This window comes from Juglans regia, chromosome 12 (genome assembly GCF_001411555.2).
Source record: "Juglans regia cultivar Chandler chromosome 12, Walnut 2.0, whole genome shotgun sequence".
In the NCBI taxonomy this organism is placed as follows: Eukaryota; Viridiplantae; Streptophyta; class Magnoliopsida; order Fagales; family Juglandaceae; genus Juglans; species Juglans regia.
The window spans coordinates 11,139,241-11,149,411 of NC_049912.1; the positions used below are offsets into that span (position 1 = coordinate 11,139,241).

The 10,171-nt window shown below is 36.3% G+C and overlaps 1 pseudogene; it reads left to right on the top strand.

The window, feature by feature from the left end:
* Positions 1–1,775: 1,775 nt before the first annotated feature.
* On the top strand, positions 1,776–6,488 carry LOC118344009 (annotated as a pseudogene).
* The last annotated feature ends 3,683 nt before the right edge of the window (positions 6,489–10,171 follow it).

Below are 10,171 nucleotides of genomic sequence, written 5' to 3' on the forward strand. Positions count from 1 at the left end.
TCTTTGACTCCAGATATGCTTAGATAGGAGTATTTCATCCTTGTTCTATCATACTACAAGATGATAGAGATAGGTGACTAGTGTGATGTCCGTCTTTATGGTGGAACCTTAAAAAATAATTTTATAAATGAAAAAAGAATTATTAAACTTTTTTTTTTTTTAAATTTCTTTCCTCTCTAGGTTATAAAAGATTCTATAGTTAAGATTTAAAACATACTTTGAAAATTTAAAAGAGATTTTACAATGAAATTCATTAAATTAAAATATAAGTTCATTTTACAAAACATGAGCTCATACATTATTTAAAACAAGTCCTTTAAAAAATATGCTTTCATACATTACATAAAATGCGCCTAGGCTATTGTCACTTTTTCTTTAGGTCATGTTTGTTCTGACGCTTCGTCTTCATTTTATTCCTAAAAAGGTGGGGAGTTTTTCTTTCAAAAAGTTCTCATTTCTCATAAAACATTTCACACATCTTGTACATTCGTTCATAAAGAGATAAAACATTTCATACATTAAATTAACTCTTATCATTTTCCTTTATCCGGTATACACTGTTACTGATGCAAACCAAGAAGTTGGACATGCTAATCATACAAGTGGGAATGGAGCTGAATTTGTACAAGACCCTTTGTCATTTCCTAGTAGCCCAATTACAAGACTTAGAGCCAAACGTTTCAAGGAAGCACTAAATGGGCTAATCCAAGAGAATTGGGCTGATTCTAAAAAGACCAAGATGGGCTCAAACAATATTCAAGACTTAATCCATGTCATCAAGGCAATTGAAGAGGCTAATTAGCACATAGAAATATGATGAATGGTCTGACCATTAAAGGACGTGAATTTGTTAAGTTTCAAGAATATTAAATAGGTGAATGAACTTGGTCTTGCCTGGGTACGTGAAATACATTGAATTTAGTCATTTAGTCATTTCTGGCTGCCTCTAGAAGTCCAAGAGGCCTAAATTTCGTGGGACTTGTTATGTTAATATTTGTGTTGCTTTTAAAGCTGTAGTTATGACTTTTCCTATTCTTGGAGGGTTGTTCCAAGTATATAAAGGGGTTATTTCGAGTTTTAATATCAGATTGGAAATTTCAGAAACTTATTTGTTTTTGTGAGGTCTTGTGTTCCTCTTGGTTCTTCAAAGAACTCCTTGAACTTATCAAGTTAATCTTGTGGCGTTCAAGCTCCAAACTTATCACCTTGATTCTGATTTCTGGGTGTGGCGTTTTCAATCCTTCGTAGTCTTGGTTCTCATCTAGTTGGGTGACTGGTCAAGGCTCAACAAATCTTGTCAATACGATCTTGGGGTTCCAAGCCATCATTGTTATCGGGTTTCATCACAATTGTTGGTGAAGTTCATATCATTTTGGTATCAGAGCCAGGTTCTAAGATAAGTTTGTCTATCTTTTATTTTCGTTCTATTTCCTGTTCCTGCTGTGTTTAAAAAAAAAAAAAAAGGGTACACGATTCCAGTAAGAAAACTTCTTCCTTTCAATCTTGTATCTCACCTTATTCAAGTACTTGAACTTTTGATGAGTTTTGGTTGTTTATTTTCTGAATTGCTGCTGGATTATTTTGAATGAGTTTCTTGAAGTTCGATTAAGAACTAAAGAAGACACAGAAGAGTGGAAAAAGGCAAGAGTGTGCGAGACCATATGAGGGTAAAAGCCGTTTAGAGTGAAAACACGAGTGCAAGTGTATCAATTCTTGAGTGAAACACGTGAGGGAGTGCTTGTGAGGATTCTAACTTTGTTTGCAGATTTTAAAACATGTCTAATAATCAAGAAGAAGACACAACCGAAGAATTTCGACAACCTCCAGTTCCAAACCTCCAAATGCAAGCGATGTTAGGGGAGATGAGGCGTATGTTGAGGGCTGAATTAGAACCTATTCACGAAAGGTTGGACAGGGTAGAAGCGGAAACTCCTAGGGGCCAGCAACATGACATCCACAATAGGCAGCATGGTGGGCGTGGTCCGTGGCGGAATGTTGATGGAGAGGCGGAGTCGGAGGAGTTTGATGAGCAATATTTGAACCGAGGCAGGATTGAGCGTGGGTATAGAAATAGAGAAGCTAGGATGGGTAGGCCTAGGAGGGATAACGATTTAGGAAATATAAAGATTAAAATCCCATCTTTTCAAGGTAAAAATGATCCTGAAGTTTATTTGGAGTGGGAAACTAAAATGGAGATGGTTTTTGATTGTCACAACTACTCAGAGATAAAGAAGGTTAAGTTGGCTGCAATTGAATTTACCGATTATGCCATTGTGTGGTGGGATCAATTACTGATTAATAGGAGGAGGAATAGAGAGCCACCCGTGGACACTTGGGAGGAAATGAAAATGCTTATGAGGAAGCGTTTTGTACCCAGCCACTATTATAGGGGATTGTATCAAAAATTACAGAGGTTAATTCAAGGATCTAAAAGTGTGGATGAGTATTACAAGGAGATGGAGGTAGCTATGATCCGGGCAAATGTAGAAGAGGACCGGGAAGCCACCATGGCTAGGTTTTTGCACGGTTTAAATCGTGAGATTGCGGATATAGTCGAGATGCAGCACTATGTTGAGTTGACAGATATGGTGCATCAAGCCATAAAGGTGGAGGAACAATTCAAACGAAAGGGATTGGCTAGGAGGGGACTGCCTATGGCTACAACCAGCTCGTGGAAGACAACTCCAAAAAGGGACGAGCAGCAACAAAATAAGCCAAAATTTGAATCCTCTAAGAATGCCAACTTAAAGACCGCCACTACTTCAGGTACAATCGAGACTTCAAGTTCTAAGACACGTGATATTAAATGTTTTAAATGTCAGGGGCGCGGACATATAGCCAGCCAGTGTGTAAACAAGAGGGTGATGGTGATAAATGCCCAAGGAGAGCTTGAGTCAGAAAATGAGGAAGAAGTAGATAATGATGATATGCCATCTATGGAGGATGCTGACGATGAGCAAAATGCTGTGGTTGGAGATTTATTGGTTGCAAGGCGAGTTCTCAATGTGCAGGTTAAGGAGGAAGAAAGTAACCAAAGGGAGAACTTGTTTCATACTCGGTGCTTTGTAAATAACAAAGTTTGCAGTGTCATTATCGATGGTGGGAGTTGCACAAATGTAGCCAGCACTTATTTGGTGGAGAAATTGGCTTTAACTACCTTGAAACATCCTCAACCTTACCGGCTTCAGTGGTTGAATGAATGTGGGGAAATCAAGGTGACAAGACAAGTGTTGGTGGCATTATCCATTGGCAAATATGAGGATGAGGTGCTTTGTGATGTGGTTCCTATGCACGCATGCCATTTACTGTTGGGAAGACCATGGCAGTATGATCTGAGGGTTACGCATGATGGATTCACAAATAAGTATTCCTTCACTCTTAATAGGCAACCTATTACTCTTGTGCCATTAACTCCAAAACAGGTCAGGGAGGACCAATTAAAGTTACAAAGTTCGAATGAAAAAAAAAAGGAAAAGGAAAGGAAGGCCGAAACTGAAAAAAAAGACTTAAAAAAAAAAGGAGAGAAAAACATTGATCAGAGTGAAAAAGAAAGAGAGAGGATTTCGGCTATAGTGAGAGCAAGAGAGGAAAAATTCAATTACATTGCAAAAAAAAGTGAGATCAAGAGAGCATTATTTTCACACCAGCCCCTTATTGTACTCATGTACAAGGAGGCTCTTTTATGTACTAATGATCTCGTCGGTGCTTTGCCGAGCAATATTGTTTCTCTTTTGCAGGAGTTTGAAGATGTCCTTCCTGAAGAGGTACCATATGGTTTACCTCCAATCCGAGGGATTGAACATCAAATTGATTTCATACCTGGTGCATCAATTCCAAACCGACCTGCTTATAGGAGTAATCCCGAGGAGACCAAGGAACTTCAGAGGCAAGTAAGTGAATTATTGGAGAAGGGGTTTGTGCGTGAAAGTATGAGTCCTTGTGCGGTTCCGGTGCTGTTAGTTCCCAAGAAGGATGGAACATGGAGGATGTGTGTTGACTGCCGAGCCATCAACAACATAACGGTAAAGTATCGTCATCCCATTCCTAGACTAGATGATATGTTGGATGAATTGTATGGTTCTTGTGTCTTTACAAAAATTGATCTTAAGAGTGGATATCATCAGATTAGGATGAAAGAAGGTGATGAATGGAAAACTGCTTTTAAGACTAAATATGGTTTGTATGAGTGGTTAGTGATGCCTTTCGGTTTAACTAATGCTCCGAGCACATTTATGCGTTTGATGAACCATGTTTTGCGAGCATTTATTGGCAGATTTGTAGTTGTGTATTTTGATGATATCCTGATCTATAGCAAAAATTTAGAAGAACATGTAATGCATTTGAAATCTGTTTTGGAAATTCTAAGGAAAGAAAGGTTGTTTGCTAACCTCAAAAAGTGCACCTTTTGCACGGATAAGCTTGTGTTTCTTGGTTTTGTTGTTAGTAAGAGAGGAATTGAGGTGGATGAGGAAAAGGTGAAGGCAATCCAAGAGTGGTCAACGCCTACAACAGTCAGCCAAGTGAGGAGTTTCCACGGCTTAGCTAGCTTCTATAGATGGTTTGTGCGTGATTTTAGTAGCTTAGCCGCCCCTCTTACTGAAGTCATCAAGAAAAATGTGCCGTTTAAGTGGGGAAAAGAACAAGAAAAGGCATTTAGTCTGATCAAAGAAAAGTTAACTAATGCACATTTGCTTGTTTTACCTAACTTTGCTAAAACTTTTGAAATTGAGTGTGATGCTTCAGGCATAGGAATTGGAGCTGTTTTGATGCAAGAAGGCCGTCCAATTGCTTATTTCAGTGAAAAGTTGAGTGGGGCAGCCCTAAATTACCCTACTTATGATAAGGAGATGTATGCCTTGGTGAGGGCTTTGGAAAATTGGCAACACTATCTATGGCCAAAGGAGTTTGTGATTCACACAGATCATGAGTCTTTGAAGCATTTGAAAGGACAGCAAAGGTTGAACAAACGCCATGCCAAGTGGGTGGAATTCATTGAAACATTTCCGTATGTGATCAGATATAAGCAAGGTAAGGAAAATGTGGTGGCTGATGCATTGTCCCGAAGGTATGCCTTACTTTCCATTTTAGATACAAAAATGCTTGGCTTTGAATACATTAAGGAATTGTATGCTCAAGATTCTGATTTTGGTGATGTGTTCAATGCATGTGAAAAAATGGCGTTTGGTAAGTTTTATAGGTATGATGGATTTTTGTTTCGGGAAAATAAACTGTGTTTGCCAATATGTTCTTTGCGCGAATTGCTTGTGAGAGAAGCTCATGGTGGTGGTTTGATGGGTCATTTTGGTGTAGCTAAGACTTTAGGAATTTTGCATGAACATTTTTTTTGGCCTCATATGAAACGTGATGTGGAAAGAATTTGTGAGAAGTGTATCACGTGTAAACAGGCTAAGTCTAAGTTGAAACCCCATGGTTTGTACACCCCTTTGCCAATACCTAGTGAACCTTGGACTGATATTTCTATGGATTTTGTTTTAGGTTTACCTAGGACTAAGAGGGGGAGAGATTCAGTTTTTGTGGTGGTAGATAGATTTTCCAAGATGGCACACTTCATTGCATGCCATAAAACTGATGATGCATCACATATAGCTGATTTGTTCTTCAAAGAAATTGTTAGGTTACATGGTATGCCTAAGACCATTGTTTCTGATAGGGATGCAAAGTTTTTGAGTTACTTTTGGAAGACTTTGTGGGGAAAGCTGGGAACTAAGTTGTTGTTTTCTACTACTTGTCATCCACAAACGGATGGCCAAACTGAAGTAGTAAATAGAACTTTGTCGTCTTTGTTGCGTGCTATCATTAAAAAGAACTTGAAAGCATGGGAAGATTGTTTGCCACATGTTGAATTTGCTTACAATAGAAGTATACATTCTGCAACTAAGTTTTCACCATTTGAAATTGTTTATGGCTTTAACCCATTGTCACCTTTGGATTTAACTTCTTTACCTTTGAGTGAACGTGTGAACTTAGATGGCAAAAAGAAGGCAGAATTTGTAAAGATGATTCATGAAAAGGCACGGCTGAACATTGAAAGGAGGACTAAACAATATGTCCATCAAGCCAACAAGGGACGTAAGAAGGTAGTGTTTCAACCAGGAGATTGGGTTTGGTTGCACTTAAGGAAGGACCGTTTTCCAGAGAAGCGGCGTTCAAAACTCCTACCTCGGGGTGACGGGCCATTTCAAGTAGTAGAACGCATCAATGATAATGCCTACAAGCTTGACTTACCAGGTGAGTATGGTGTCAGTGCAAGCTTTAATGTTGCTGATTTGTCTCCTTTTGATGTAGGTGATGATTTGAGGACAAATCCTTCTCAAGAGGGGGAGAATGATGCAAACCAAGAAGTTGGACATGCTAATCATACAAGTGGGAATGGAGCTGAATTTGTACAAGACCCTTTGTCATTTCCTAGTGGCCCAATTACAAGACTTAGAGCCAAACGTTTCAAGGAAGCACTAAATGGGCTAATCCAAGAGAATTGGGCTGATTCTAAAAAGACCAAGATGGGCTCAAACAATATTCAAGACTTAATCCATGTCATCAAGGCAATTGAAGAGGCTAATTAGCACATAGAAATATGATGAATGGTCTGACCATTAAAGGACGTGAATTTGTTAAGTTTCAAGAATATTAAATAGGTGAATGAACTTGGTCTTGCCTGGGTACGTGAAATACATTGAATTTAGTCATTTAGTCATTTCTGGCTGCCTCTAGAAGTCCAAGAGGCCTAAATTTCGTGGGACTTGTTATGTTAATATTTGTGTTGCTTTTAAAGCTGTAGTTATGACTTTTCCTATTCTTGGAGGGTTGTTCCAAGTATATAAAGGGGTTATTTCGAGTTTTAATATCAGATTGGAAATTTCAGAAACTTATTTGTTTTTGTGAGGTCTTGTGTTCCTCTTGGTTCTTCAAAGAACTCCTTGAACTTATCAAGTTAATCTTGTGGCGTTCAAGCTCCAAACTTATCACCTTGATTCTGATTTCTGGGTGTGGCGTTTTCAATCCTTCGTAGTCTTGGTTCTCATCTAGTTGGGTGACTGGTCAAGGCTCAACAAATCTTGTCAATACGATCTTGGGGTTCCAAGCCATCATTGTTATCGGGTTTCATCACAATTGTTGGTGAAGTTCATATCAGTTACGCCTTATGTGTTAGGGTTAGTAGTTTTTTGAACTTGGACTTCACTTGTGGCCACAAGTTAGGAATCCATTTCCATTAGGATGGAACCATTGGGTGCACTACCAATGGATCCGATTCTACATTGCAATATGCCATTCTCCTCTTGATACCATCATTCATTACTTTATGGTTGTTATGTAGTTTCATACATTAAAACATTCTTTGTATTTCCTTTCCTTTCCTTTTCATTTCATTTATCAGTCCATTTCATTTTATAAAACATCATTTCATAGCATAAGCATAAAGATCATCATTTAAACATCATTTTGAAGCATCATTTAAATATCGTTTCTTGGCATCATTTAAATATTGTTTCATTTCCTCATTTAAACATTATTTTATAACCTCAATCATAAACATCATCATTTTCATTTCATGGAACATAAAAACAATAATACTACATATAACATATATTTTACATACATACAACTATTCTTGAGGTGCATAAAATGGGATTGCCAACGAAGGTCGTTACATATGTATACTTTAAAACATTAATACCTCAGTATACCTTTATAAAATATGATTTCATTTCTAAGTAAACATTTCATGTTCATTTTATTTCATTTAGAAAACTCTAGAAGAGTATAAGTATAATACTTGCTTGGACTCCATGCCATTATCATTTCATGTAGTTCATTCATGTGCATGTCAGATTGCAATCTATATGCATACATAACTTAATGTCAATTTCCTTTGCAAGTGCATATGCAACTTAAACTTAGAAATGCATAAAACTATCATTGACTTAAACCTCGTTTGGGGAGTGAGATGAGATGAAAATTTTATAAATAATAGTAAGATAGCTTGTGAATAGTAGTGAAACTGTTTGAGTTTAGTATTTTTTAGATTTTGGGAAAGAAGAGAGAAAAAGTTGAATAAAAAATATTATAAAGTTAAAATATTGTTAGAGTATAATTTTATAATATTATTTTTGTTTAGAGATTTGAAAAAGTTGAATTGTTTTCTATTTTTTGTTTGACAGTTTAAAAAAATTGTAATGATTAGTTTGAAAAAGTTGTAATGATTAATTTGAAAATGTTTGTATTTGAATTATCTTTAGGAAAAAGATGTGATGAGATGAGATGATAATTTTGGGATGAGATCTATTTCCAAACAAGCCCGACTTCCTTTACTTAGGTCCATTCAATTATTCAATCCATCCTTCCTACATTCTTTTATCACCATTTTCTAAATTCTCGAAACCGTGATTTGTGACCCACTTGAGGTCACATTCCCAACACATAGCATTCAACATCATGTTCTTATCCATTAAAGTGAATCTTCACTTTAAATGTTAAGTCACACTATCACCTTCATCATTCTCTCTCTACATTCATTTCCATTTTATAACTTTAACTAAGTCGTATAACCCATTCTTAACTAATACATACATCCTTTTCTCCATTCATGGGTATTCACCTTGCTTTAGGACATGCCTTTTGCGTTTGGCGAGACCCTTACAATGGTAGAGACTGAGTGACTAACGGGACAATGTGTGCATGTTCTTGCAGCTTGCCTTAAGTTTAATCCTGCAGCCCTTCCTCAGTCTTCTACATGGCACTAAATCATATGTTTGAGATAAGATGATATGACCTGCAAGTTCGTAATTTTTCTTTTGCAGGCTTACTCCAAATAGGACATCTCTGGTGAAGTATGAGCCTCTATGTATGACACTTGTCACCATTTGAGCACCTCCGCGTTATCTCGTATAACTCGCCTATCTACATCGAGGTTGTCTTTGCCCGGTGCTCGCTCTTGCACGGTCAACACATCATTACTTGGTGTTGGACGAACCATCTTTCATTGTGCCATCCCGCATCTACCAAACTCTCTACAACGTGCTACTTGCCTTACTTCTTGACTGGCTGCACGTTGCCAGTTCGACTTCCTCCTTGTCGCCAGTATTTCGCCCATGGGAGGAGTAATTCTCAAATTATATATTTGGTGATATAAATTCTTAATTCTCTAGTCTCCCCATGGAAAACATGGGTTTTCTCTCTATTTCTCTTACCTTTTTGCCCTTTATTTTTTATTTTTTCTTATTAAATGAACCTTCAAGTGTAACACTAAAAAATTACTATTAAGATGAGACAATGTTTTTTTTTTTTTTATGTGAAATGCAAATTATTTTCCAAAATGAACTGTATTACTGACGAAATAGTACTATTCTCGCAGAACAGAGGAAATATAACAACATTATTATAAGAGTACCGACCAAAGATTAAACCCGGATTAGAGGATAACAACATAGGTGAATCCTGATTATCCCCAAAAAAAAAAAAAAAAACAAAACATAGTTGGATCGTGGTCCTTCGTGGATGGGTAGATTTGTGGGATCGTTAATGGGCAATATCGTAAATTCAGATACCAAATAGTCCTATCTGATATGTATCCTCCCATGTTGTTCCCCAGTCTCAGGAAACTTAAAATATTTTTAAAATAATCTAATTTTATAATTTTTTCTCAAAATAAATAAATAAATCCCTAAATTGAAAACCCAATCACCCCCTGTTCATTCAATATCATCTCGTTTTTTGGTATAAATAGAAATTAAAATTAAAAATTAAATAAAATATATATTTTTAATATTATTTTTATTTTAAAATTTTAAAAAATTAAATTATTTATTTTATTTTATATATAAATTTAAAAAAATTATAATAATTAAATAAAATAAAATAAAATAAAATGAATTAAAAAATTTTATAAAAATAAACAAGACCTTAAACTCCATTTGAATAGTAGAATATTCTTGTTACTATTTATTATTTTATAATTATTTTTTATATATTTTTAATTATTATTTTTTATTATTTAATAATTTTTTATTATTTTTTCCCTATTATTCGATCACCTCAAACGTTATACTCTCTCCCCTTCTCTCTCTTCCACGCGGACTTTTCCTTCCCTTCGATTCACCCCCCTTTCCATTCATCCCTCTGCTTCTTCAAACCGTGCGCACGTGCTCAATTC